Raw genomic sequence first — 6,457 nt, forward strand, 5'->3', positions numbered from 1 at the left:
TAATGATAGGAAATCAGATGATTGCACATTTTGATGTTAAAGGGACAGTCTGAAGGAATTTGTGTATTCAATTGTATATGAACATAGGAGACATTCTTTGGCTACCAGGAACACACCAATAGTACACGAAAGTGTTGTTTGCTTGCTTGTTTTTGTTTTGGGTTTAATACACTACTGAGAATCACAGGATATCTCAGTTCAGTTGTGTTAGGAGAAGGATAACTGATGTTTGGGATTTGGGCCAGGTGGTCTTGACGACAATTTAAGAAGATAACAATTTGTATTGGGCTCACTATTGTCGAAACCAAGGACAATTCTATAAACAATAAATTTTATGTGGAGGTCATGAGGAATGCAGTGTAAGAGATAAGGTGGCAACAGTATTCATAGGAGCTGGGGGAAGAAGGTATTTTCCATGATTTGGATAGCATTCTTATTTAGAAATTCTTTTTTGGTTGCCCAAGGTAAATTTGTCTGATTGTGGATGTGGCAGAGTAGGTAGGGAAGGTGATCAGATAACTTTGTTGTTACTATTTTTATGACTCTGAACGAAGAGAAATCTCATGCAAAACTTACAGAGTTCTTAGAACTTGAACTAAAATCTCTAAATAAATAGAACAAATATATTGTCTTCCTTAAGGAAATACCTAGTGACTTCTATTTTGTAGGAAGGAGGACACCAATTTTATACAGTTCTATAATGTTAAATTACTTTCCTCAGTACTTACTTATAACACATTTTTATCTTCAGTTGTTTTATTATCCTTTGTACAAGTGTTGGGTGTAACTGACTCGTGAATTTAAAGGTTTGTGGTCTCCTTTGCCTTGTAAATTTCTTGGTAATCTTACTCTGAATGATTTATCTTTGTTGCTAAATGCAAATTTCAATTATTTCAGCATTATTTTTTTAAAATTGTGATTGCTGATGAATTAAGAAATAGTACGTTACTTTTATTCTGTTAAAATATCAATACATAGAAATTACCCTGCTGACCATTTTTAAGTACCCAGCTCGATGGTGTGAAGTACATTCACATTGTAGTGCAACTATGATCACCGTCCATTTCTAGAGTTTTTTCATCATTCCCAGCTAAAACTACACACTAAACACTAACTCTTAATTCTTTCCCTTTTCCTTGGCCCTAGTAACCACTCCTCTACTTTTGTTTGTTTTAATCTTATTACTCTAGGTAAAATGCCTGAGTGGAATCACACAATATTTGTGTATTTTAACTGGTTTATTTCACTTAGCATAAAATATTTGAGTTCTTTTCTTTTAATTTATTTTAAAAATAAAAGAAGGAAAACATATTAACAAACATACATCCATTTACAAAATAGCATAAGAACAATACAAACAATACAGAGTTACAGACAAAGCTGTAGGAAATTAACAATAGTTTTTGTATTTGAAATCTTTGGACATACACCAAGATGTAGAATTGCCAGATGTTACCTTAAGTAATACCTCTGTTCAATTAATCCTCTGTTCATAAACAGTTTAGTTCACCCACAGAAGTATTAGGCAAAATTTTTGCTTCTGCTCATGAACTATACATTGGGTGACACACACAACTGTAGTAGCCATCTTCCCCAGAATCATGGAACGAGTTAAATTCTTGACCTAAGTACCACTGTGCTTCTATCTTACCTCTTTTTGAGGAGTGTCTGTGACAGTTTTCATATTAATAATAGCATTTTGCATTCCCACAAAATAGGAGCATGACTTCCAATTTCTCCCCATCCTTACCATCACTGGTAATGCTAGATTTTTGTTTATTTTTTCTTTTCTGAGTCACCCTGACAGGTAGAGCAGATTAATGTAATGTGGTACTAATTTGTAGTTTCCTAATGATTAATAATCTTAAATATCTTTTCATGTGCTTATTGATCATCTGTATATCTTTAGAAAAATATTTGTTCTGGTTCTTTCCCATTTTTGAGCAAGTTGTTTTTTGTTGTTAACTTATAGGAATTCTTTATATAATCAAATTATTAATTTGTACAGATATTTGATTGTAAATATTTTCTGTCATTACATTGGTTGTCATTTCACTGCTTTAGTTTGTTTATGCCAGAGTTTGATGACATTTAACTTAGTTTTCTCTTCTTTCTCCTGTGCTTTTGATTTGATATTCAAGAAGACATTTTAATAAACCACTTCTTTTTGCCCATGATTTCTTTCAACTCAAGTTACTGAATTAGATTGTAGTTACTTCCTAAATACTTTTGAATCTTGTATGCAGATGTTCATTTTATCATTTATCTTTTCAATGTTTCTTTCAATATTTATCATTTCTTTCAATTTCTTACACTGTTCTGCTTGGAATAAAACTCAGAACGTTTTAGACTAAAATGTTGGAAACTGAATTTTTATTGTTGAATTTTTCAAATTTACTTTTCACTTTGGCAGGTTTTGCATTAGGCTGAAGGTTATTAACCAGGTCATAAATTTTTAATATATGTCAACATGTTTTTAGAGAGAAAAAACACAATGCATTAGAAAGGAGAAAAAGATTAATTAAATAATTCAGCACATAGTCAAAAGCATAATAGTACGGAAGAGGAATTCCAAAAACATTATGCAATTTTGTAAATGGAGATGGAGAACACTTTATTCTTCCTGTTCTGTCGGTGTTCATAAGAATGAGAAGTGATAAAAAGTTAATCTCAAGCATTTTTATAATTTATTACACCATTTATTATAGTGTCTGAACTCCTGAAGTTCCCAGACAGCGTCAAGGCTGATTGGTAGAGACTGTCAATCATTTTTCCAGACTTTTGTCTTAGTCGTGGTGAAGCCAGTGAAGGGATGTTTAGTCCTTTAGATCTTAAGTAACAGGAAACTTGAATGGGTAACAGCCTTATTTCTGTAACTCTATTGATTAATATTTTTATTAGACAAGTAATACCAAAACATGAAGTACAAAAAATAGTACATTTAGTTACTTGGGATTATGGAAATCAGTACAACCTGAGTTTACTCTCATTGCTGAAATGCTGTCCTATTTGACCACAATAATACCACTTCTCACGTCAGAATGAAGTTGTGGTATCCACTTAGAAATGTGAAAATGTGGTTAGTAATCTATGTACATATAAACACATACGTCGATCCACCTTCCTTCATTGCTCACTTTGTGACCTGGGTAAATTATTTAATCACATGGCACTTTGGCTTTTATTCTTGTCCAAATGAAGTGATACAAATGTAGAATTCCACATCAGGATTCACTGTGAAAATAATTTTGATTTCTATCTAGTTAAAATATTGGATATTTTAAAATATTGGTCAAGATCACAAAATTGACTTGATGTGCCTCAATATTTTTAACATCAATATTTTTAATTTGGAAAAACGATGTCTTGTTTCAATGGCTTTCATGATAAAATATTTTTATTAAAATAAAATTTTAATAAGATGGGCAGAATTCTTAAATTACTGGTTTATTTGTCATATGAGATATATTCAGGTATTTCTTCAGATAAATTTTGATTTTAGGTATTGCTTTTCTTTCAGATTGTGTCTAACTGAAATATGAAACCTATTAATATAGGGAAACTTATTAAAAGAGAAGTTCAGTTTTTGAACATCTACTCTATTATGCCTTAAATTTTATTGAATAAAATTAGCCTGTGAAAAAGTGAAAAATAATGAAATAATTTTTAAAAAGTGTTGATACTTCAAAAATTTTGGAAAGTTCTATAGAAAAAATGTTAATTCATGTATATGAGTAAACCCATGTACACAAACTCTATATCAATACTTTTGTTGGCATGTACAAAGTATGTACTTACACTGTAAAACTAAAAAAGCGTACCACAAGAAATAAAAGCATAAAAAATTAGAAATATCTAATCTGCGAGGTATAAAACTTATGAATATAAAACATGCTCCCAGGAACATTAGTCAGGTTGAATTTGTCCTATCAATGTATAATTGTGATAGAGTTATTTTCCAGGTTGTCTTTTTTAGTGTCTTAACAATAGTTGTAATAAGTTACACCTTCATGAAGTATACTTATAGTCTTTGTACTAAGCAGGCATTTGTGAGCAGTTTATACAATATTTTGCTCACAATATTTGGCAAATAAATATGGGCTCACTGAAATAAATGCAGAAAATGTCATTTAAATGGTCTGGCCAAGGCAAACTAAGAATATTTCTCTTCAAATGTGTTGGGTTAGACTGTTTATTTATTTTTTTTCTGGTGCCAAATCTAGGGCAAGGATTCCTGTAATAATGATTCACTCAGGAAAAAAAAAAAAAAAATGTTCCTAGAAAAATCTAGTAAAAGCCCCCAGAGCATGCAGGAGAGAAGAGAGAAGCCGGCCAGACGAAATGAGCTGCTTCCCGATCCAGAGATCTCACTGCTATGCTTGTGTTTCATTGAGGTGTGAGGGCTGGATACTCAGCCCTAGCCACTGTTCTTACACACAGGGGTTTGAGGTTCCGTGCGTGGTTACCTCTTGTGGCACCTGAACATCAGGGCGTCTGATACACAGAAACATCCGGGAAATCTTGATGATCTGGACAAAAGCCCTGACTATAGTTGCTACAAAGAAACTTTGAATAACTGCCATGGACAAGATTTTCAAAGAAATTTTGCATTAATCACATAATATCGCTACCACACAATATATCATATTTGATACTTATGAGTTATTTGTGGAAAAGCATAAATTCACTGGTAAATAGGGAAGCAATGAATAATAATAGCAAACGCCAAGTTAAGGGAGTTATTCCACAGGAGAATGCAGGGACCAGAAAACTTACATAAAAATTAAAATTCCTCTTCATTCCACTTGAAGAACATTGTTTCTTGTAGAGAAGCCATATTACAACATAAAACAAGATATTAAAATTACCCAAGAAATCAATAGGTACGGATCAATCACCCTTCAACAGATATTTTAAAATTCCTATCTCACTTCATTTAAAGCATAAACTATTTTGCATATTTTGCTTTTCTACTTTACACATGGAGAAGCTGAGAGCCTACAAAACTGAATAAGGTAGGTTTACAGTTATTGACTGGACTTTGAACTCATGTCTCCCATGCGAAGATTTACACTCTTCAAAAGCACTTTCAATGCTTCTGAAGGTTCTATTGTAATCAGATCTTTTGGATTAAGGTTAAGTAAATATTGATTTAAGATTCTGAGTAGAAACTTCCTCTTGAAATTTTGATCCTGGTCTTAAGTAAGGAGGACTAAACTACTGGTAGATTTTAGAATTTAAATAGTAAGTTGAGTGAAGAATCAATAGATAAAAATTTTACCAGCCAAGAGAGAATCATAAGCATGACATAAACCTGTATTTGTAAGTAAAAAAAAAGTCAATAATGTAATAGGCAATCACTAGACCTTAAGGAAAATCAGGAAATAGGGCCAGAGATGTAGCTCAGTAGCACAAGCACCTGCATGGCAAGTGCAAGGTCCTGAATTTGATTCCTGGCACAAAAAAAAAAAAAAAAAAAAAAAAAAAAGAGGGAAAAGAGAAAATCAGGAAACAAAGCTTATGTAGCATTTTCTTCCTTTTCTGTATTAATCAGCCTTCATTTCATGAAAACTCAATTTTACAAACTATTAATTTGGTTGATATATATATAGATAGATAGATAACTAGACAGATATAGATACAGATATATAGAGATATGAGAACTACCACGCTAGTTTGTTGCACTCAATTCATACACTTTATATGTCAAGCACTGGGTATGTGTTTAAATTACGTATTATAATTCCTTTTATGAGAAAACACCCATCCATTTTTTTTTGTTTGTTTGTTTGTTTTTTGTTTTTTTCTCCGGTACCGGGAACCGAACTCATGACCTTGCGCTTGCCACACAGGTGCTTTGCCGCTGAGCTAAATCCCCAGCCCCCACCCTATTTTTAAACTCTCCTTATTTCAATGTAAAGCATTGCTAAGTCTCAGAGAGTAGATTCAAGAAGTTTTCTAACAAGGTAGGAATATATAAGGACTGGTCAAAACATAAAATGTGTGTTTAAAAATAATTTACAACAGTAAAAGACACATTGCTATTAGTGTCCTCAGAATGATCCCCTTTCCTCGATCCCAATTTTACCACCATTCTGGCCCTTTTCTGAAACAATTCTGGAAGTCCTCCTTTGTGAGTTGTCACCAAAAATGCTGTGATGGCTATAGCTGAGTGCCTTCACTAAAAAGAGAGGTTTGTGAAAATATTACGGCATACACTCGCCCACTTTATTCACCAAATTTCACACCACACGTCTTTGGGCTCCCTCCAAACTAAAAAAAAAAAACAAAAAAACAAAAAAGAATACTATGAAAGGTAAATGCTTTGAATTATTTAGGATAAGGAGTCCACCTTAAAAGTGAAACTAAAAACACTCAGGAAAGAGAGCCTTCAGACCTCCTTCAGCGTGAGCCAGGAACAGGGGAATAAATGAGTTCAAAGTCGAGGCGGGGCAAT

Source organism: Chinchilla lanigera, unplaced genomic scaffold (genome assembly GCF_000276665.1).
Source record: "Chinchilla lanigera isolate Chin_1 unplaced genomic scaffold, ChiLan1.0 scaffold00025, whole genome shotgun sequence".
Classification (NCBI taxonomy): Eukaryota; Metazoa; Chordata; class Mammalia; order Rodentia; family Chinchillidae; genus Chinchilla; species Chinchilla lanigera.